Source organism: Mirounga leonina, unplaced genomic scaffold (genome assembly GCF_011800145.1).
Source record: "Mirounga leonina isolate KUSES-001 unplaced genomic scaffold, KU_Mleo_1.0 Mir_153, whole genome shotgun sequence".
Classification (NCBI taxonomy): Eukaryota; Metazoa; Chordata; class Mammalia; order Carnivora; family Phocidae; genus Mirounga; species Mirounga leonina.
In genome coordinates this window covers 22,442,421-22,465,674 of record NW_023270387.1, presented here as the reverse complement: position 1 = coordinate 22,465,674, position 23,254 = coordinate 22,442,421, and positions in this window count along the sequence as shown.

Sequence of the window (23,254 nt, the reverse complement as noted above, 5' to 3'; positions counted from 1 at the left end):
AAAGAAAGAAAGAAAGAAAGAAAGAAAGAAAGAAAGAAAGAAAGAAAAAGAAAAAGGAGAAAGAGGAGAAAGAAAGAGAGAAGAAAAGAGGGAGGGACGGAGGGAAGAAAAAGAGAGAAAGAAAAGAAGGAAAGAAATAGAAAGAAAAGAAGGCTGAGTAGACTCATGCTGTGCAGATGGCTTCAGATTCCCCCTTCTACTCTATTATCAGCGGACTTCACTGCAAGGATGATCCGCTCTGCAATTTAAATAGCAAAGACACGTTTTTGAAACCAAACTGGTTATTATTGTGGAGCCTCCTGCCTCAAGCAACGGCCTGAATGTTTTTCTCCCTGAAATCTGAACATATTCATCAAAGTGCGTTGCACTCCTGGACTTGCAATTAATCATGGCTTGTTTCAAGCTTTGTTAATTAATACCAAGGGCAGGGAACCAGTGGAGGCCCCACATTTAATCTGCAGTGTTTTAAAATTATTATAATCTGCTAGAGGAAGGGCTGTTGGATTTTAAATAGCCCCCCCTTTTTTTTTTAAATTCCAACACTGCACTGCCAAGAAATTAGAAGAAATAGTGTGATAGTCTTGGTGAAGGCGCTACCCCGAAATAGCCTGATATTGCTGCTGTGAGGTGACATCTGGCCAGCAGAGGGAGCCAAACTGAACTGGCAGCACCATGTTTTCAGAGCTCAACAGAGTTCATGATTTAAAGATGAACAAAGAAAACCAAAGGGAGACCAACAGGCAGCTTCTGGCAAGGACCGAATCAACCCGTTTGAGGGACACCCAGTGGAATCTGGTTTGGTGAAACTGGAAAGAAACAGTTTATCTCTCCTTTTCTCACCTTTGAACTACTAAATGGGAAGAATCCCTGAGTATATTTTTCACCCAGTAAGAGAGAGGACACTATTAACGCAGAGTGATCCCAAAGGAATAAGGAAACGGTTTATCTGAAATTATGCTCAGTGGCTCACTAGGCTGAGATTACTGTCGCCTTTCATGCTTCAGCTTCCGGGGTTGCTTTCCTCCCTAATCTACAGCAAGGTGGACACATCTGCTTCTGATGAGTATTTTTCGCAATCCAAACATTTGCCACAACACTACCCCACCGTAATTTCTACTACTGCTTCCTACTTGTGCTTCGTGTATTCGTGCAACTGTTCCAAAGTTTGGGTTTTGAAATGAAACTTAAGAGGATAAATGCTGTGCAGTTATTAATAGAACAACCCCAAAATGTTCCAGAAAAATATAAGATTTGTGCAAAAATAATATTTATGGGTAAAGGCCTCCAGAGCAATTGCTGTATAAAATGCTTAGCACAGCTCTATAAAGCCTTCTGTGCTGGAATCTTCAGGCCTGTTTTCTCACACTCCCTGCCCTACTCTGCCATCCCAAAGCTCCTGCATCCCCAAATACCTTGACTTTTATCTGGGGCTCCGCACAGGATACCCCCTTAGCCTTGAATCTCATCCATATTCTGTTCAGACTTTAAAACCCATCACAGGGCACCTGGGTGGCCCAGTCGTTAAGCATCTGCCTTTGGCTCAGGTCATGATCTCAGGGTCTTGGGATTGAGCCCCACGTCGGGCTCCCTGCTCTGTAGGAAGCCTGCTTCTCGCTCTCCCACCCGCCCTGCTTGTGTTCCCTCTCTTGCTGTGTCTCTCTGTCAAATAAATAAAATATTTAATAAATAAATAAATAAATAAATAAAACCCAACACAAAACTCACCCTTTAACTCTGAAGTCTCCTCTGTCTCCTGAAAGAGCTTCTGTTCAAGAATTGTACACATTTGGCTACGTATTTGTCCTTGCCCTTATCCCACTGCTTTCTAAATAATATGAATACATTTTCTTTACTATTCATGTGTAGATTCATATAATAAATTTTGATAGGTAATAAATCAATAGAAAGATAATAGGTCTCTACCTCTAGGCTTTAAGGATGCCCAAGAGTGGTGTCCTTATCTTTTACATCTTATATATACTCAGCCCCCAGGACAGTGTCTGTGATGTAGTACGTGTTTGCTACATATTACTTGAATGAATCACTTGCGTGAATAAGTAGAGGTCAGTCTAGGTCTACTCTTATTTTATAAAAGGAAGCTAAAGCATTCCTAGGGCAAGTTACTTGTCTAAAGTCACACAATTAATTAATCGAATACACTTGGCATAATTCCAAGCCACAAAGTGCTCATTTCTAAAGGTAAACTGCCTCAGACAAATGTCTGTTCTTTGGACCTGTATGATCTGCAAGAAGCCATGCATTTTTATGCAAGGTGTCCGGGAGGGTGAAGGAATGAAGGATACTTCAGTGAGCCATGAGTGGGCAATATGCAGAACCATCAATAGAGCCCCAAATCAGTCTATCTGGGAGGTGCGGTACAATTTAAGAGTGAGTGTATCTGAATTCTCTTAGATAGGTTAAAAGCTCCAAGTTAGAGGGCTAACTGAGTCTTGTCTCTGCACTCCCCATTTTGAGACTCTGGGAGAACAGTTTGGAGATTCAGATGATAAAAACTCTAGTCCAAACTGAGGTATTATTTCCACAAGCAAATACCTACAAATATTTTCCAGATGAGCAGAGGGACTAGTCCATTTGGGCTCATGGCTCTGTTCGCAAGTTCAAATCTCAGCATTTGCTAGGGAGCCAAGGGCAGAGTTCCTGCTCTAAGATGAAATCACAGCATTTTCAAGGACATTGACCGTAACATGAAAAAGAAAACTGGTTTGCGAGAGAAGAAGAGAAAGAAGCGTGAAGCATGAGCCCAGTGATAGATGCCACCTCCCCTCACTGTCAAAAATGTACCAGGGGACTGGAGGGGGCTGGGGGCTCCCTAGCAAGCCTGAGATCTCAGGGGAGGCAACAAGGGATGCTGTGCTTCAGTGTTGCTAGATCTTCCTGTCATCCAAAAGAAGCCCCAAGCCCAGATATTTGTGTGTTCTCTCTTGACTCCTTTTTAATAGTCAACGCCTATTTCTCTGCGTGGAACAACCCAGAATAAAACACATCTGCAGGCCAAATCTGTGCTGTGAACTACAGACATCTGACTCCGGCCTTAAGTCTACATGCACCTGGAGGAATTCATTTGGTATTGGAACCCAGAGAAGAAAATCCCACCTCTAAGAAACTTTTGAGGGGAATGGTGGATATCAGTGGGGGGAGGGGGAGACTAGATGTATTTTTACTTGAGCAGTTTAGGAATTCATAGAATTTCTTCTACATTCTCTCCAAAAATAACTCTGCCTCCGGACAATAGGCCAAACCATAAATGCTGCGTTTCTGAGAAGGTCCCAATTTAAAATTACCTTACGACGAGTCAATTCATGTAACAAATAGTGTGTCCTGATTTGAGAGTTGGGAGATACAGTGACAGTGGCCAATGCTCTTTTGCTATAAATGTGATCACAGAGTTACCAGCGAGCGGATTTCTGTAGCACCGACACTCCGCTTCGTCAAGGGCAAATGCTTTCTTCCACAGCTCTGCAAGGAGACCGTGGCCATCTTCCATCTCTTGGGGCATCTCAGTACCTTGGAATTTCGTGAGGTGGGAGTTTGCCACACAATTAATGGCCAGGGATCAAGCTGAGTCTCCTAATGTAGACGGCTGCTGGGTAGTCCCTGTAAGAGGTGGTGTTTGCTGCGGGAAGGAAGTCCTCCCATGTCTCTGGCAGGCACCGAGAGCTGGTGACCAGCAGTGGCCTGGGGGCTGAGGCTGCCTGCCTGTAGGGTGGCCTTCAGACCGTGGCTCAACTCCGCGCAGCATCTGGACATTCAGCCAATGCTGCTTCCGGCCCAGCCCTCTCCTCCTCGGCAATCCTGAACCCCTTTCTCATCTTTTCTCCTATATCTGTCTCCCTTCTCTAACCCAGAGGACCCTCTGTGTTTGCTATTGGGAGAAATGGGGAAGGAACCCTTTCCTCTCTTAAATAACTCTAGATCTTTCCCTCAGAGAAGGGAGCATCCTCCCTCACTCAAACGTAATGCTTGTGCTTCTGAGACATCATTGGCTTCTAGGTTTGGGCATTTGGAAACACCAACGTGCAGAGATTCATTCCCTACTATCTGCCCTGTCACACCCTTCCCTGAGGCAAAGCCACACCTGAGTAGCTGCTTAACGTGAAAGTTCTGTGGGTAAAATTCTATGAACTCACAAACCCCAAGAACAGTCCAGGAGCTGCCTGTTCTCTCTTCCGTCAGGCAGGCCCACGCCCTGCGCCCGCCACCCAAATAAAACAGGCCCCAAGGCCTCTGGAATTCACCTCTGCAAATCTCGCAACAAGCTTTTGACTGAGTTTGTCACTGGATGTCCAAAAAGAAGACTCGCTAAAAAGCGGCAGGATGGGGGAAGCCAGAGGGGGCGGGCGAGATGGGGAAAGGCAGCGGTGAGCCCGGGGCCTGCACAAAGGGTCTCTGCGGGCACAGCTGAGGAGGGCCACTGCTTTTGCTTTCTGACTGGCTCCCTCCTGACGTAGAGGCCTTGTACAAAACCTACCTTCTCTTCTAAGGCCCTTTATCCCTGGAGCTTCACGCAGTGTCAGGAGAAAAAGCAGCTGCTGGGTAAAGAAAGCAGCAAGGCAGAGGAAAGAGAGCACAGAACAGCGAGCTTTTGAAGGCATATTAAAGATTTCACTGAGTACAGGCGAGGCCCAGCATCGCAGCCTTTGGTCCTTCCCAATGCGTCGGTCCTCCCTCCAACACAGATAGAGAGAGGCATGTCCCGTGAAGAGGCTTGAGGGTAAAGGCTGTGAATTGCAACCTGTTATTTGAGAGAAGAAATGAAGGCTCCTGTAACTCAAAAGAGTTCTTTTATTGCCTACCTGAAAGTCTGACCATTGAAAGGGCACTGCTTTGGGATGAGATGTCTGTCTCCATGGTTCCCTGTTAAAATGCAGGTCGCGGTGGGGTGGGCATATTCACCCAGGAGAGTCGCATACATATATACACATACATACTCTACATATAATATGTATCTATGTGCATATATGCGTGTGTGTGAGCTAAGATAAACGAAAAGAAGGCAACGTTCTTCTGCCTTCCAGAAGCTTACAATCTCAACAAGCTTACAATCCAAAAGTAAAGTGCATTTACATAAGTAATATAGATTTACATTCAGAAAGTACACATACGGTACTTTCAGATTTTGTTTGTAATGTGGTGAGAAAGGGTCTGAGTTTAGAATCAAAACTTAGGTCTGAATTCCAGCTTTTCCACTTATCAATAGCTGTGCAAACTTGGACAACTCACTCGATCTCCTGAACTTCTTAGAAAAGTCCCTGGCAGAGAATAAACACTCCATAAATGGTACTTATTTTTATTGCTTAGTATTATTACTAGTAACATTATTACTTTCATTATGAAGTGCAAGAGAACTACACACCACACACAGCTATGTGTCTCCCCAAAGCATTCTGCCAACACCCACCTGCCCCAATATTTATTAATTTGCATGGTTTCTCACATTAATAGTGCTCTAACTGGATTCTATGCCTGCAGTCTGTTTTACTTCTCATCTAAGCTGCATGCTGTTTCCAAAGTTATCTTTCTGAAAGAGAAATCTATTTGCCATGTCAATCTACTCCTTAAAAACCTCCAAAACCTCCCTTATGCCTACAGAATAAATTCCAACCCCAGTGGGGGGCTTTTGAGAAATGTTAGTCTTCAAGGGGGCGGAGAAGGAATAGAGAGAAGGTAGGGCCATCTCTAAATTTAGGTTTTCACTTTTAAAACTTTGAAAGGTTTTTTATTAATACTCTGGAATAAAGAAGACAACTACTGAAATATGCCCAAGGATATCTTCACTCATTCATTCAATGGTTATTTATTGAGTACCCGGCTATGTGCCCTATACTGAAGATATAGCAGTGAGAAAGACAAAAGATGTTTTGCCTTCATGCGACTTACATCTCATTGGGGAACGAAGACATAAACTGACACATAAATAGTTAAGATGGTGGTGAATGATGACAAAGTCCAAGCTGAGGGCTCAGAATCCTTCTGAAGGTCCGGATTCAGGCACGACCCATGTGTCTGGGTACTGATCCAAGCGGACACAAGAGATGAAGCGTATTTGTCCTATTTTGTTACCATTTATGTTCCTTTGCTCCCATAGAATCAGTTCCAAGGTGCCTGAGCCAATTCTAATTCTCTGAAGCACAGCCAGCCGTACATCGGTAAGTGTGTGTGCGTGTGCTTTGGTGAAAATCATTCCTGGAAATGGGAACGCCAGCTAAATCAGCATTGCCAGGGACATTTGAGCAGGATCCTTATGGCAGGATCTTATTCATGGCTTCCTAAAATAGACAAATCACTCTCCCCTTCTCTTCGAATGCCCTGAAGTCTCTGCCTCCGACCATAGTTTCTTTATGCTTCGTTCAACTGTTTTGACCACTTGTCCAGGCTTCGGCAATGCCCTTTATAATGTCAGGAACTCCCAGGAATTCCCGTCTGTAAGGAGAGTAGTTGCCACAGCGTACTCACGGGTAGGGTCTGGGATTAATCCTGTCCACATAAACACCAATCTATTATGACTTGGGCTCAGCGTGAGGATCCACATGCCCACATATTTACCAACTCTGCCCTCATTTTCCTCCTGGCCGTCCTTTGTTGCTTTCACTGATCTATAGGACTGAACTTCTGTATGGAGGGTTCTGTGACGGCCGCCCTCCTTTGCCTCATAGCCAAATAAACCGAGGCAATGACGCCTAGACTTCACTGGACAGCTCCTCTCTCCAGCAGCTGTCCTCCAACACAGCACTGAGGCATAAGGGAGTGTGGACAGTGATGAATGAGCCAACCGACCAGGATCACGTTACCAGGATCTGGGTATGGCTGACCACCTGGAATCCCAAAGCATTTCTTCATCTACGGATGGACATATTTATCTTGCCAGGCATTTCACACACGTTATCGATTTTAATTTTCCAAAATATCCCTGCCAAGCAACTATTAATGGTTCCCATTTTAGAGACGGAGACATGGAAGCTCAATGGACTTGAATAGTTCTTCCAAAGCATCATCACAGCCGGTCATGTTGAGCAGTGCGGTATTGTCACCATGAAACCACGATGCCCCGGCTTTAGCTATTGAAGACGAGGCACCACAGTGACTAGAACGGGTTCTTCTCAGCACGGCTGGGTTTAGATCTCTGTGCTACCACTTGCGGAAGGAACAGGAGTTACTCAACCACTTCGAGCCTGGGCTTTCTTATCTAGAGAGCAGAGAAAACAATACCTGATTGATCAACTTGATTTGAGTTAAGGATTGCAGGAAGGACCCCAGGGGAATCACTTAGCACGGTGTTGGGAACACACTATGCAGCACACACAATATATTTCAGCTATTGGTAATGCCATTGCTATTGTTATTATTATTGCCACCCGACTCCCTGAGCTATATTTTACCTAGCAAATTAGATCTCTGTTATGTTAAGGTCTCCTGAGCCAGCTTGTGCTGCTGAGGTCCCAGAATGCTTCCCTAAAGTCTAATGACAGCAACCACCAGGTGTGATGTCCTTTCCACATTGGCCACAACCACTGGCCCAAACCAGACATGCAGACCCCCTACCTCAGCTTCACAGAAAGACTCTTAACTAGTAAACCCTAACCCTGGTCTCAAATATTTTCCCCACGTCATTTAGCACTACCTGTTGCTGCTATCACCATGAAGCAGATCATATCTTAACAGGCACCTACTTCAAAAATTAACATTTCGCATGCCAAAAAAAAAAAAAAAAAGATATGCAAAATTCCATTGCTGTTGTTTAAATTTTCAAAAACTATTGCCCGTCTAACTTTCTAATGTTGATCTCCTTACTCTATTCAATCTATACCCCCATTAGTAACTATTTTGTCAACATGCGGGAGCCTCTCCATCCAGTCCTTTTCTTTCTTTTACTTTTTTAAAGATTTATTTATTTATTTAAAAGAGAGAGACAGGGAGAGCGAGCAGGGGGGAGGGGCAGATGGAGAGGGGGACAAGCAGACTCCCCGCTGAGCAGGGAGTTCAACACAGGGCTCTATCCTAGGACCCTGAGCTCATGACCTGAGCCGAAATCAAGAGTTGGATGCTTAACCGACTGAGCCCTCCAGGCGCCCCCAGCCAGTCCTTTCCTAAAGCTGTGCCTTTCTCTAAATGCCTTTGCTAACCTCTCTCTCATACCTCCTAAGTTCACATCACCACCTTTTAAGGCTCAACTTACATTTAAATTTGTCCAAAGCTTAGCTAGTCCTTCCTACCAGGCTGGAATTGATTAAGACAATGCCAGTAGAGGATCTAGTTCCGGCTCCAGAACAGCAAGCCCAGATAATAACTTGATGCCATAGCTACCTTGGGCTATAGAGTATTGCAAACTAGGAAATATTCAATCTGTTGTTTTCCCAGTTCCTTCCAGAGGTGTAAACTGTGAAAACTCAAAAGCTGGAAGGCATATACCTGACTTGAGAGTAACATTTGATAAAATGTGTTTCATTTTATAATAGGAGAACATAGAAGGCTGATCAAACAAAACAAAACAAAACAAAACCACTGGACTAATTATTTTCGATGTGACATGACATTGGTACATAACATGTGTCATTGAATTGGCAGATGGCACCTTTTTTTTTTTTTTGAGAGAGAGAGAGCATGAGCAGGAGGGAGAGAATCTCAAGCAGACTCCATGCTGAGCACAGAGCCCCACATGGGGCTCGATCCCACGACCTTGAGATCACGACCTGAGCTGAAACCAAGAGTCAGATGCTTAACCACCTGAGCCGCCCAGGCGCCCCAGCCAATGGCATCTCTTAAGTCCAGTTTCCAGAATGTGATTTTGTCCTGCATAATTCTAAGACATTCCAAATGGCATATTTAACTTTCTCCCATAAAAGAATATCACTGTGTATAGCATTTGTTGTTTGCACTACTCATAGGAACTTATGATCTTATTATATTGCAGACATTTTTGCTCATGCCTAATCTTTTGTACTTGATTTTAAGTCCCTGAAAGTCACGGCCCACATCTAACCTCTTGGTGAAACATCACAGAGCCCATTAGAAACTCCTACATGTGTAAGTCACATGGGGAGTGTTTTCTGAATGCCTGCTACAAGTTGAAACAACGTATCACTGACTTTGGAGTCAATCTCTCTTGGGTTTGGTTTGACTATTATCTCTGCTGGAAAATGAATCTGTTACAATACCAGTCATACCCATCTTATAGAATTGCGAAGATAGTTAGGATGAGATTTGTAAAATCCAGGTTTAGTGCCTGCCACGTGGTAAGTGAACTATTATAATAGATGCTATTGTAATTCTATGTAACAGGACAATTGTTTTTAACCTATCATTGACTTTTCCCTCCACTGTCCTCTGAAACAAATTCTTTAATTTCCCAGTCTTTTAAAAAGCATCATGCTTGGGGCGCTTGGGTGGCTCAGTCAGTTAAACATCTGCCTTCTGCTCAGGTCATACTCTCCGGGTCCTGGGATCAAGCCCTACATCAGGCTCCCCGCTCAAGGGAGAATCTGCTTCTCCCTCTTCCTCTGCCCCTCCCCACACTCATGCACACATTCTCTCTCTCATATATAAATAAATAAAATATTAAAAAAATAAAGAAAGAAAAAGCATCATTTTTTGTCACCACAATGCTTGGGCTTTTCCTAGTGCTAGATTGGGAGAGGACAAGAAACAGAAGAACAAATATCGCTTCAGCCAAGATTAGGGAGGAGCAGTCTGCATGTGGAAGCCAAGAATGATGAAAGCAGGTGGAGGAGAAGAGGGGGTTTGGGAGACATTGCTGTGGTCTCTGTCTCACCTAGAATTTATAGGTATGGCCGTGGCCTATATATTCCCTTCTAATTCTGATTCTTCTTGAATTATTTCGAAGCTGTCTCTTTGGCTGGTTTGACGTTGGCACCTATAGGTCACAAATCTTGAAACATGAATATTATGACTAAATGGTAAATTGTGCTAACTACCACAGTCTCCGTCATGTGGTCAAGAATACACAGATCCAGAGAAACAAACTAAGGCAATGTTTATCTTCTGAAGCAAATGCTTCTTCATGGGCACACACACCCACAAAAGTATGCCAACTCCCCCCCGCCCCCGCTGCCACGAACTGATTTGCGGTCTCGATGACACATAGGAAACAATCGTAAAAATGTCCTCAAGCTCCCAATGTGTTGCAGGAGTTCTTTATTGCTCAGTTTGGGTCTACATTTTCAGCTCCCTCATTCTTAATCTCTAACAGCCAAGCCTGCTGAATTCTGGACCATTCAGAGAGGTCTTTGGGGCTAAAAATTATCAAGGAGGAATAGACAGACCAAGCAAGCTGGAAAAAGCCTATTTTAATCTCCTGAAGTTTTGAATGTTCTTTCTTTTGGACAATCAAAGGTCTATAGAAATCCCCGGCCCCTGTGAGGTGATTTTATCCCTGTTCATTCATTCAACAAATACGGACTGAGAAGCTATTTTTGACAGTAGCTAAGGTGAGTGCTTTAGGTACATTGTTACACTTAATCCTCCAAAGCAATGTGATAGATCATATTGCCATCCCCATTAGAAAGATCAAGAAACTGAGGATCCTAAAGGAGTCTTTAAAAATAAATAAATAAATAAACAAACAAACAGCTAATTAGTGGTAGAGTGTCTGATTGCAGATCATGGGGTCTCAACCTTGGGGTGTTGACATAGTAATAGACTATAACCAGAAACGCCCTGAAGATTGTCTATGAGGCCCTTTGTAGGATGGGAGACTTAATTTACAGGGCCCCTTGTTCATGTATCATTTAGACTTTGGTTATGACAACACCAGAGCATTAAGCCAAAGGACCTTCTAAATGCGGAGTCGTGTGCGTCTACGCAGGTACACCTGCCCAGTGAGGCCACCTCTGGTTGTCTGACTCTGGCATCCAAAATGTAGCCAATGGGTTTAACTTCCCCAGGGACAAGTTTCCTAATAATGAAGTTTGGGTTCTTTTTTTATTCAGTTCTCCTTCATATGTTTTAGTGGCTTTATTGGGCACCCTTAAATTGGAGGAAGAAGGGCTTGCCCAAGCAGTAAGCTGAGAAAAACCGGGCTTCCTCCTACCAGCCTGAGAAAGCCCCAAGTTGCTGAAGTGATCACATTGACTTGAGCTTCAATGTAACCATCTCTTAAACAACCTTTTTTTTTCGGTGGGTGGGGCGGGGGTGGAGATCCTAAAAGGACAAAAGCAAAATAAAACACACTGAGAGAAAAGAAAAATACAACTCCTTTCAGGTAAGAAGGATCAGCCACTCTGGACTCTGCAGAATAAAAATGGTGCTCGCAGCTCCCTAAGCTGGTCTGTGCAGCAGACTAGCTTAGCAATTGCATGGCTCGAACTCACTGCCTTTCAATAGTCATCCCATTTGCTGAGATTTGGGCTTTAAGGATGCTTTGTATTATTACATAAGTAATATCTTTAATGCAGAGCAGTATTTTGAGCAGAGCTATCGAAGCTGATAGGCTATGGTGCCAATACCACACATTCTCTCTATTGTATTTATTCATTTATTTTATAGAATACGTTCCTTGAGTATCTTGTGCTGTGGCAGCTAGAAGCTCTTACAAAATTTAAAGGACACGTATATTATCTATAGCTGCTCACAACTATTGGTATTAAAATTCTAGTTACTGCCACACCATAGGATTTTTTTCCTACTGGATTTATCAGAAGCTGGGTTAGTCACTGAATCATTTCCTCCTGGCCTCTGCTATCCCAAAGCATTCCAGAAGTTGAGAGTCCATCCAGCCCGAGAAGTCCAAAGGAGCCATTAGGGCATAAATCTTAATACAGAAAGTATCACTAAAATCAATAGGATTTGGCAGTTCCTATCATATATCAAAGAATGCAGAAAATAGGAGAGAAGTAACAGTCACCCTCTGTGACTTTATACCATAGTTCATTCACCTGTCACTCAAGCTAGGCTTGAAGTCAGGGAAATGTTCTTGCTTTATTCCTGCAGTGACCATATATTATAGGTTTTCTGAGATAGTCTCAATTTCAAATATTCTGTCCTGTTGTCCCCATAAGTGTACTTGGACTTGTCGGGCCTTGCATCCTGAATTTTTTGGTTGAGGAAATATGTTCTCTGTGCTGGTTTCTCATCATATTCACAGTGAAATTGAGCCGTGTAACCTTGCAGGAGTATCTTAAACCTAGCTGGGCTTCAAAGTTTGTTACCTGAAAAATACTGGGAAAATGAAGAGGCTGACCAGAGTCCATCATGTCCTTGTTTTTGTTGTCATTGTTGTTTGGTTGTGTGTGTGTGTGTGTGTGTGTGTGTGTGTGTGTGAGTGTATGTTTAAGCACAAGAACATATTTTTAAATAGTATCTTGTGTGGAACCATAATATGTAATACCGATAAAAGCGGAGATGCTCTGGTTGAAACGGGTGACTCGCCTCCTTACACACCTGGGAAAGCTGTCCTCTTAAACATTTCCTTTGAAATCTCAGCCTCTAAAACATGCAGTTTGAAAATCTTTGGGCTGATGACCTCTAAGTCCCCTTCCCACTCTAATGGACGCAGTGGGTCCCTGAGAAGTGTGTTGAGTGCAAAGCAGGCGAGTGATCAGGCACGGGAAAGCAGGAAGGAAATACAGAGGTCAGAACACACAGCTTCTCAGAGAGGCTTTTGTACACATCTACTGAGAATCATAAAATGTAGCTGTTATTGGTCTATCTTCTAGTGCATTGGATCACTACAGAAGTGATTTGTGACTCACTTGGAGACAAAGGGTAGTGCAGACTAATGCAAAGTGTCTGGGCATGAGAAGATTCGAGATCTGGGCTTGGTTCTACCAAAGACTAGCTTGGCAAGTGATTTCACTTGCCTGGATGTCCAGCTCTTTTTTTTTTTTTTAAGACTTCTTTTATTTATCTTAGAGAGAGAGTGTGGTGGGGAGGGGCAGAGGGAGAGGGGAGGTAAACATAAGCAGACTCCATGCTGAGCACGGACCCTGACCTGGGGCTTGATCTTATGACCCTGAGATCAGACTTGAGCGGAAACCAAGAGTCGGACCCTCAACAGACTGCGCCACCCAGCACCCAGACACCCCTGGATGTCCATTTCTAAAACTCCAAAATTTCTCATTGGTAATATGTGATCAGAAAGTTCTCTCCCACCTTCAACAAATCCCATGTTTACCCTAAGATATGTAAAACATATGATTAGGAATTCAACACCATTTCTAAAAAAACAAAACAGGATATATGTATTTCTTTTCTCCCCATTTTCATCCGAGTCCAACTCTCAGCTCTGTTCCATCACATTGTGCATTCTCTTCTGGTTGCCCTTGCCTGAGGTTCAAAAGATATAAACAGCAGTTTCACAGGAAATAAAAAAAAAAAAGTGCTTTTCTTGTATTTGGTAGAAAGACAAAAAAAGAAAAGAGCACAGAGTTTGGAGTCAGATAAATGGCCTCACGTACTCACAGGCCACTTAGAAAACCTTGGAATAGGCAGATGATCTGGAAGAATTCTCTCTAAAGTGTTTACATCTACAGAGAAAGATAATTTAGTAATATAAGGGCCATCTTCAAGAGATTCAGAAGCTTTACCTCATTCACACATCAGCAGGAAAACCTTAGATATTCCAGCTTTAATAGTCACTTGCTATAGTCAATGGCAGCTAACTCTGGGCTGCCCAGCATATCCAAGACCCAGGCAGAATTCACCCCAGTAACATAGCCTTGGATTGACCCAACTCAATTCCCATGTGCTGTTCTACTCTTTTAGGTAGATACCCCCCTTTTTTTGGCCAAATATTATTAGATATTAGACGCTGGTGTTATCAACAAACCCAATCCTCAGGCAAATCTCGTTCTTGCTAATGAATGACAGGGTCAAAGAAACAAATGTAGAAGCCCGGAAAATGTGTAACTAAAGGATATTTTCCCCCAGGGCCATCTGCTCACATGATGTGCTTTAGGATCAGCTATAAAATTCCTCACGGTTAAGTTTGAAATTTTATACATAGAAAATGCCATGCTCATGTATGTGTGGTAGTTAGACACAAAACCAAACAGCTCTGTCCAAATACGCCTGTGCCGTTCTGACTTCTTCATGGGCCAATGAAATCGCACAACTATGGGAAATCTGAAACAAGTTTCTCAAACACCAATGTGTGTATAAACTACTTGGGGGACCTTGATAAAATGGAGACTATGATTCAGTGGGTCTGGGGAGGGACCAAAATGTTGCAGTTCTAGCAAGTTCTCAGATGATACTGATGTTGGTCTGTCAACCACCTTTGATTAACAAGGTCCCAAGAGTCTACCAATTCTAAGTTTCAGAGGACGTAAAATTAGTTATCATGATTACAAGTTATTTTGATATTTGGGCTCTATAGCTAGACTGCCTGGGTTCAAATCCAAGACCTTTCACTTATCATCAACGTGACCTTGGGAAAACTTAATTTCCTTATGTTGTTATAAGGAATGTATGACTGAGCGAAATTAGTCAAACAGAGAAAGACATGTATCATATGACCTCACTGATATGAGGAATTCTTTTTTTTTTATTCTTATGTTAATCCCCATACATTACATCATTAGTTCTAGATGAAGTGTTCCATGATTCATTGTTTGTGCATAACACCCAGTGCTCCATGCAGAATGTGCCCTCCTCAATACCCACCACCAGGCTAACCCATCCTCCCACCCCCCTCCCCTCTAGAACCCTGTTTGTTTTTCAGAGTCCATCGTCTCTCATGGTTCGTCTACCCCTCCGATTCCCCCTGCTTCATTCTTCCCCTCCCGCTACCTTCTTCTTCTTCTTCTTTTTTTTTTTTTCTTAACATATATTGCATTATTTGTTTCAGAGGTACAGATCTGAGATTCAACAGTCTTGCACAATTCACAGCGCTTACCATAGCACATACCCTCCCCAGTGTCTATCACCCAGTTGCCCCATCCCTCCCACCCCACCCCCCACTCCAACAATACTCAGTTTGTTTCCTGCGATTAAGAATTCCTCATATCAGTGAGATCATATGATACATGTCTTTCTCTTTTTGACTTATTTCACTCAACATAATACTCTCCAGTTCCATCCACGTCGTTGCAAATGGCAAGATCTCATTCCTTTTGATGGCTGCATAATATTCCATTGTATATATATACCACTTCTTCTTTATCCATTCATCTGTCGATGGACATCTTGGCTCTTTCCGCAGTTTGGCTATTGTGGACATTGCTGCTATAAACATCGGGGTGCATGTACCCCTTCGGATCCCTACTTTTGTATCTTTGGGGTAAATACCCAGTAGTGCAATTGCTGGATCATACGGTAGCTCTATTTTCAACTTTTTGAGGAACCTCCATACAGTTTTCCAGAGTGGCTGCACCAGCTTGCATTCCCACCAACAATGTAGGAGGGTTCCCCTTTCTCCGCATCCCCGCCAACATCTGTCGTTTCCTGACTTGTTAATTTTAGCCATTCTGACGGGTGTGAGGTGGTATCTCATTGAGGTTTTGATTTGGATTTCCCTGATGCCGAGCGATATTGAGCACTTTTTCATGTGTCTGTTGGCCATTTGGATGTCTTCTTTGGAAAAATGTCTGTTCATGTCTTCTGCCCATTTCTTGATTGGATTCTTTGTTCTTTGGGTGTTGAGTTTGATGAGTTCTTTATAGATTTTGGATACTAGCCCTTTATCTGATATGTCATTTGCAAATATCTTCTCCCATTCTGTCGGTTGTCTTTTGGTTTTGTTGACTGTTTCCTTTGCTTGGCAAAAGCTTTTTATCTTGATGAAGTCCCAATAGTTCATTTTTGCCCTTGCTTCCCTTGCCTTTGGCGATGTTTCTAGGAAGAAGTTGCTTCGGCTGAGGTCAAAGAGGTTGCTGCCTGTGTTCTCCTTTAGGATTTTGATGGACTCCTGTCTCACATTGAGGTCTTTCAACCATTTGGAGTCTATTTTTGTGTGTGGTGTAAGGAAATGGTCCAGTTTCATTCTTCTGCATGTGGCTATGATATGAGGAATTCTTAATCTCAGGAAACAAACTGAGGGTTGCTGGAGTGGTGGGGTGTGGGAGGGATGGGTTGGCTGGGTGATAGACATTGGGGAGGGTATGTGCTATGGTGAGCACTGTGAATTGTGCAAGACTGTTGAATCACAGGTCTGTACCTCTGAAACAAATAATGCAATATATGTTAAAAAAAGAAGAAGAAGAAGATAGCAGGAGGGGAAGAATGAAGGGGGGAAATCGGAGGGGGAGACGAACCATGAGAGACGATGGACTCTGAAAAACAAACTGAGGGTTCTAGAGGGGAGGGGGATGGGGGGATGGGTTAGCCCGGTGATGGGTATTAAAGAAGGCACGTTCTGCATGGAGCACTGGGTGTTATACGCAAACAATGAATCATGGAACACTACATCAAAAACTAATGATGTAATGTATGGTGATTAACATAACGATTAAAAAAAAAAAAGGAATGCATGAGTTTATATATACACACTGCGTAAGAGCACAGCCTGACATGCAGGAAGGGTTCAGGAAATGTCACATGCAACTACTCGAAGGGCAGACTTCTTAAACCTCCATTGAAATAGTCAGAGATATGATGAGGTGTCTGGAAACCAGGGTTGAGAATACATATTTATTCCTATTTCTTTATTCAGGAAATGATTTAAGGCAGCTGGTTGTTAATTGCTTTTCTCAAGTATCCATGTCCATAACAGGTGGCATGAATTTCAATATGTAAATATAGACAAGAACAGAACTAGGAATGTGTATATCTCAAAAGACGGGCATACCCCAGCTAAAGATTATACCAGTAACAGTGCTAACTGGCTAACCGTAAAGTCATTTCATTGATGGTATTGATTAAAGTATTAACTTATTGTATTTAGCTTGTTTCCTGAAATTTTGCATTCTTTGGATTTCAGTTAAGGTTAGAATTTGAGCCTGAGTCTGGTTTTCAGGATAAACTGAGGACTCGACTGTGTGTGCGTGTTTTTTGTTACAATCGCTACATTTTATTATTACTATTAAGGTCATATGAATAATGTCAGAAGACACTTACATACTTAATTACAGCAAATCACAACAAATTCCTATGGGGTAAAATCCTGGACGAAAGAGCCCAAAGCCTTTGAGTCTGAAAAATATTACATTTGGGGAGTGAGGATGTGGTGGCAGAATCTAGGTTGACTATGAGAAGTTTGACTATGGACAGGATTTCTGTGTAAGCAGAATGTAATGAATGTGGTTTCTCTGAACAAATATATAATTTATTTGAGGCAGCAGGGCCTGGAGGCTAAAGCATAAGTCTAGGAAGCACTAAATCCCTTTACCAATCCTGAGCACTGATCTAAGACATGGTTACTTTTAAATAATTTCATCTCTCCCGTTCCCCATGTACAGAGGAAGGATTAAAGATGCCCATCTCACCTCCATGAAGCTCTGGCCCAAGCTAATTACGGTTTAGAAACAGTTGCAAAGGACTATCACCCAGGAACACATATACAACAAAAGGATGTTTACACACACCCATGCCAGTTGGAACATAAGTAAATGCCAGAAAAAATTGATGACAAATATCTCAAGGCAAAGTGTTTACTCTATGAGTGATGGAGAGGTGGTACCCTGCAGGAAGATGAGGGAAAGTATAGCACATAGGCAGTATGAATGTGTGATTTAAAAGAAATGGCGTGTTGGGTCCAGGAGCTGGAGGAGGGGGCTAGTTAATGGGGTCCGTCAATCTAAAGTGGTGGAATTAAATACAGTGGGCAGATACTTGGTCCTTTGCTTATTTTCTCAGCAAAACTTCAAGCAGAGCAGGATCTACCAGAAGCACCAAATCAAAAGAGACATTTATTGTCCTTCATTTCAAGAAGCCCACAATACAGGGATGGAGACACTCATGCAAGATAATAATTGCAGTAGGGGATCGTGAGTGTTATGGTGGAAGCATGCACCAAGGTTCTGTAAGAGCAAAGAAGAGATACAACTGTTTAAATCAGACCCGGGGGTGGGAACTTGAGTTGAATTTGAAGAATCAATCAGAGTTTGCCTTGTTGAGAGAATTCAGGGTGTGACAAAACTCTGAGTCAGCCAAGCTCGGGAACAGGCTAAAGTTCCACCACTGTGGCTTATACATTGATGTAAGTGAGTTCTCTCTAGAGCAAGGGAGGTTAGAATTATAACAAAGATCTTTCCATATGAGACACAGAGGGAAGTCACCAGGGCTTCGGAATGTTGTGAGGTTTTCAATTTATGAGTTTGGCGATGGTCGGCCCCTTTGGGCCCCTGTGTCTGCCTCCCCTCCCCCAGGAAGAGGAGCTCTGGTCTTTTCTCTTTTGTGTGTTGGTCATCCCTGGACGAGTCCAATTCAAGAAGAATTGTGTAGCCAAAGGAAGCCCAAGAACTACACTGCACAGTGTTCAGGAAAACCTTGCCTTAGTTAAGAAATTAGCCGTCTCCTTGAATGTAAGTGTTCTTTTCCTGTGCAGGTCAGAGCCCGAATGATTCTGAGTCGCCCTGGGAAGTCAGGGTGACTTCCCAGGACCTATGCGTTCTGCTCCACTTAGCCTAACTACACAGACCTGCAACGCGACTGAGGTCCCCAAGCGTCTCCTCCTGAAGATACACAACTCTGCTCTTTGCTCACGCTTAATGATAGATTATGGTTAGCAAATGACTACAACTTTCTGTTTTACCCTTCCAGGAGAGCGCCCCTTCTCTGTTTTGCCGAAATGTCAAAGTTTCTTCTTAAAGAAGTAAAAACATGGTATGGGCAACCCTGTGCAGTTTTGTGTGGAAGGTGGTTTAAATGGTATATTATATACATCTATATGCATGTATTTTATTGAAGTGTAATTAACATACAGTGTTATATTAGCTTCAGGTGTATGACATATGATTCAACAATGCCACGCATTACTCAGTGCTCACCATGATAAGTGTAGTCACCATCTGTCACCATACAACATTATTACAATATGACTGACTATATAAATGGTATATTTAAAGCAAGCCACCTCTCTGTCTCCCACAGGTGAGCCCTGGCGGAGGCTTCTTGCTGCAGCAGGTGCAGGCAGTCCTCCAGATGAGGAGCCCCCGAGTCCTGCAGCTGCCGGGAGGCCTTGGAAGTCTAGGATATCTGCCCAATCAGAAACTCCAGGACACTGGAGAAGAGGAACAAGAGGAAGGGGTGGATGGCGAGGGGAGGAAGGAGGAGCGAAAGCCAGAAAGGGACACACCAAGAGAAAGGTGATGAAAAGATACATTCACAGAGCTTAAGGAGTTGTCTCGATCCCTAGAAAGGAAGGATACAAAAAAAAAAAAAAAAAGTAAACTTACAGGATTGTTTGTAAATGTTAGAACATGACTCCCCCCCACCCCACCCTCGAGACAAGGGAAGTGTAAGACAGAGAAGGAGACACACCGAGAGAAAGAGAGAGACCGTGTGACTTCCCCCACCCAATTGCTTTTACTTAACAGTTTAGGTCAATTTCAACTAGGTCACAAAGATGTGTGTATCTTCAGAATAAAGTCTTTAATCGGCTGATGGATATGAAAAAATAAATTACTGTGGCAAAATGTAATAAACGTTAAAGGGAAAATGATGAGGGTAATATAACTACATTGATTTAACTAGGATGATATAGAGGAATTGTCTGTTTTATAGGTTTCTAGATGTCTATTAGTGGCTCTGTATTAAGGAATAGGGCTGTTCTCGTGATATACTTAAGAGCTGTCAGTAATTCCTATTTCACAGTCCACCGCTTCAATTCAGAAAGTGTGTTCCAGCCCTTGGTGACCCCATCCCAGAGGCACTGGAGGGTGACCAGCTGCCAAAGGTTTGCATTCAGTCAGCTATCAGGTAAGCAGCTGTATTATTCAAAATCGGGCTGCATTTAAGAGGAGCCAATCACTTCAGCCACCTCCCCCCTGCCCTGCCACCTTGTGAGACTGCGCTGTCATTTGTTTTAATCACTCCTGGCATGGGGCTCATTATGTCCTGATCTTCTCTGGAGAGAGTAGCCTCCTTGGTGGGTGGAAATGGTAATTGAGGACACTTAGGGAGCAGGCATCATGCCAGTCCCCGGGGGCATATGTCCCCAAGAGATAGGGCACCTTCCCAGGATAAAGCAATAGACTTGAGCTTTAGGTAGAATGTCACTTTTCCACTATGATAATGCCACTGACCTATAAAAAGTACCCTATCATTCCCCATGGCCTACTGATTAAAGCCCAAACTATTATCAGGAAAGAAAGGAGAAAACTCCTATCTGCTCACTTTCCAGGCATTACACACTGTGCTGGACACTCTCCAGTGTTAACTCATTCGATACCCAAATTAATGCTATTTAAATAAGATGGCATCTGTGACTGTCCCTCTCAGAGATGCAGGCTAATGATACATTTTGCTCCTTTACACCTAAGTATCTTTAATGATATTTTTCTTACTCCTATTTAGTGTGTCAAAGACCATCTGGCTGCTTTTCAAGTGCCTAGATAAGGATGAAGTGCTGGAAGGGTCTAGACGTGGCTCTGCAGTCTCAGGCTATGTGTCCTTGGTCCAGAAACACATCCTCTCTAGGCTGCAATGATATTCTCGGCAAAGGTGACAATGTCAGAAGAAAGCAGTAGTTCTCAACTAGGAGCCATTTTGCTCCCGGGGCGGTGGGTGGGGGTGGGGATCAGCAATGTCGGAAGATATTTTTGACTGTCGACTGTTGTGGGGTGGGTGGGTGCTGTTGGTATCTAGGGCATAGAAGCCAGTATACAATGCACAGGACAGCACCCCACAGCAATGATTTATCCAGCACAAAATGTCCTCGTGGTTGGGACATCTAAACCAGAGTTATCACAAATGGAAGGGGGTTTCCTTCCTCTCCTACTTATGAATCAGGTTCACACGGCCTCGGAATCAAAGATACTGAAACACGGTTTGGATCTCTGGTCTCAAATCAGTTAGTTCTCCAGCTTAGATGTTGTTCAAGGTCTCCTTTTAATATTAATGGTGGCTATCATTTATTAAATTCCCATTATCTGTATGGCACTGTATTTTGTGAAATTTATTTCAAAAGATATATTATTTAATCAATTATTTAATCTTCATCCAGCCCTACAGGATAAACAATATCCCCATTTTACAGATGAGGAACTGAAGCTCAGAGATGTTACATAATTTGTTCAAAGTAACCTTTCATTCTTTGGACACATTATTTAATATTCTGTGTTACTACATGGCCAATCCTGGATTCAAAATGGAATATGCCTGACTCCAAACCTGTGAAAGTTCTTTCCACAGTGCAGCAGAGACTCTTACTACCTGTAATTTTATAAGGCATTTGGCCACTCTGAAATACTTAAAATAAGCCAGCATCCAAAGTTGTTGCTAAGGGCAACTTAGTAAAGCTTGTTAGATAAGTAATCTCAGTATCCTATGCAAATCAGTCCGTTAGCTCCAGGCCTGAGAGGTGGATTTGGAGGTAGAGAAAAAGGTTATTCAATCCCTTTCCTGGAGAGAGAAGTAAGAGAAAATTCTGTGATTACAGCAAACTAATCTTAGGGATTGCCAAACAGCTTTTAGCAAAAAGAAACTAGTTGATGATGGAGAACACTACATACATTACTCATCTCTTGCTGCATAAACAATTGTCTCAAAATTTGTGCATTGAAGTTTCTGTGCATCAGGAATTTGGAAGCAGCTTAGATGTGGGGTTCTGGCTCAGGGCTTCTCCCGAGGTTGCAGTCACCCATATGCTTTGAGGGTGGCTCATTCCCGTGACTGGCAAGTTGGCATAGGGTTTGGACAGGAGGCCTCGGTTCTTTGCCATGTGGGTCTCCCCCGTAGGGCTGCTCGAGTATCCTCACTGCACGGCAGCTGACTTGCTCCAGAGTGAGTGATCCAAGAGAAGAAGCCAGGATAGCTTTTATGACCCAACCTTGGAAATCACATACTATCATATCCATCACCATTCTTTGGTTGTGGAGGCCAGCCCTATTCAATGGAGGAGGGCAATACACAAGGGCATAAATCCCAGGAAGCAAGCATTATGTGGCCGCACTATGACACAATTATTTTAACACTGAAAAAGATCAGTCACAAAAAAGACTCTAGGATGCTCTTCCCACATGTGCACTTGAGGGCATACTGCTACATGAGACTTGGAGACCAGACGGTTCAAATCTGGAACAGTTTGGGTGTCAGGATGGAGCCAGAAGAAGATACAAAGTGTATATTCTATATCAATTCTGGAATACAGGCGTGTAGTTTCAAGGAGTCGAAGGACCCAGGGGTCATAAAATTCCCTAGAGCCCTCAAAATGGATGAGCTAAGTATGGGGAAAAGATTACAAGTAGAAAAAAAGGAAGAAAAAAGAAATTGGAAACAACCAGCAAAAGACTAAACAAACTGATGTTATTGTTGACTTTCCCTTCTAGAAACTTCCAAGACGGTTTGGTGATCTATGTGCTTCTGATAGAGAAAGGGCTTTAAAGCAGATGAAAGCTATGTGGCAGCCTCCAGCTCCCCACAAAACCAGAGGATTGCAGCCTGAGACCTCAGGAGGGAGAGGCCAGTTTTAACAGACAGAGCGTGGGTCCCTTGAAAAAAGCAATGAGAGAAACAGTTGTTTCTTCTAAGACTTAATATATAATGTGGAGACCCGTGCAAGCTGGGAAACTAAAGCCAAAGTATAAGCATCATGAGTCTCCTATGCCCACTATGGAAAGGAAATCGTGTCTCAGTGCCTGTATGGTGTGACCAAGCCCATCCAGCAAGTTCTCTTATCAACTGACAGCCAATGTCATACAATACCAATGTAATGTGCAACACATATATTGTATGGCATTTTCTATTACCTAAGTTCTCTAATGTAACTTTATGATAGGAGAACTTTTCTCACATTTCAGATGATCCAAGGATCCTTGTTAAGAGATAATATGCTACATGTACTAGCCATGAAACTTACTATCTTGGGGAAGTCAGGGGATAAAAAACCTGGAAAAATGTTACAATTAGTCAGTACTATATAAGATGAAGTTACAATATATAGTAAAGGTAACAATAACCATCAGAGTAAGATAAGTCAAGTAGAGGCAGGGTAGCTTTGTTATAGTAGGAATTTCTATAGCCAAAATGCCTGTGATATGACACATAATTCTATCAGTTACTAGCATTGTAACTTACTCATATTATTTCTCTTATCTGTGCCTCATTTTCTTTATCATAATATTAATAATACCTACCTCACAGGATTACTGAAATTTTTAAATGAGCTACCGCTTGAAAGGAC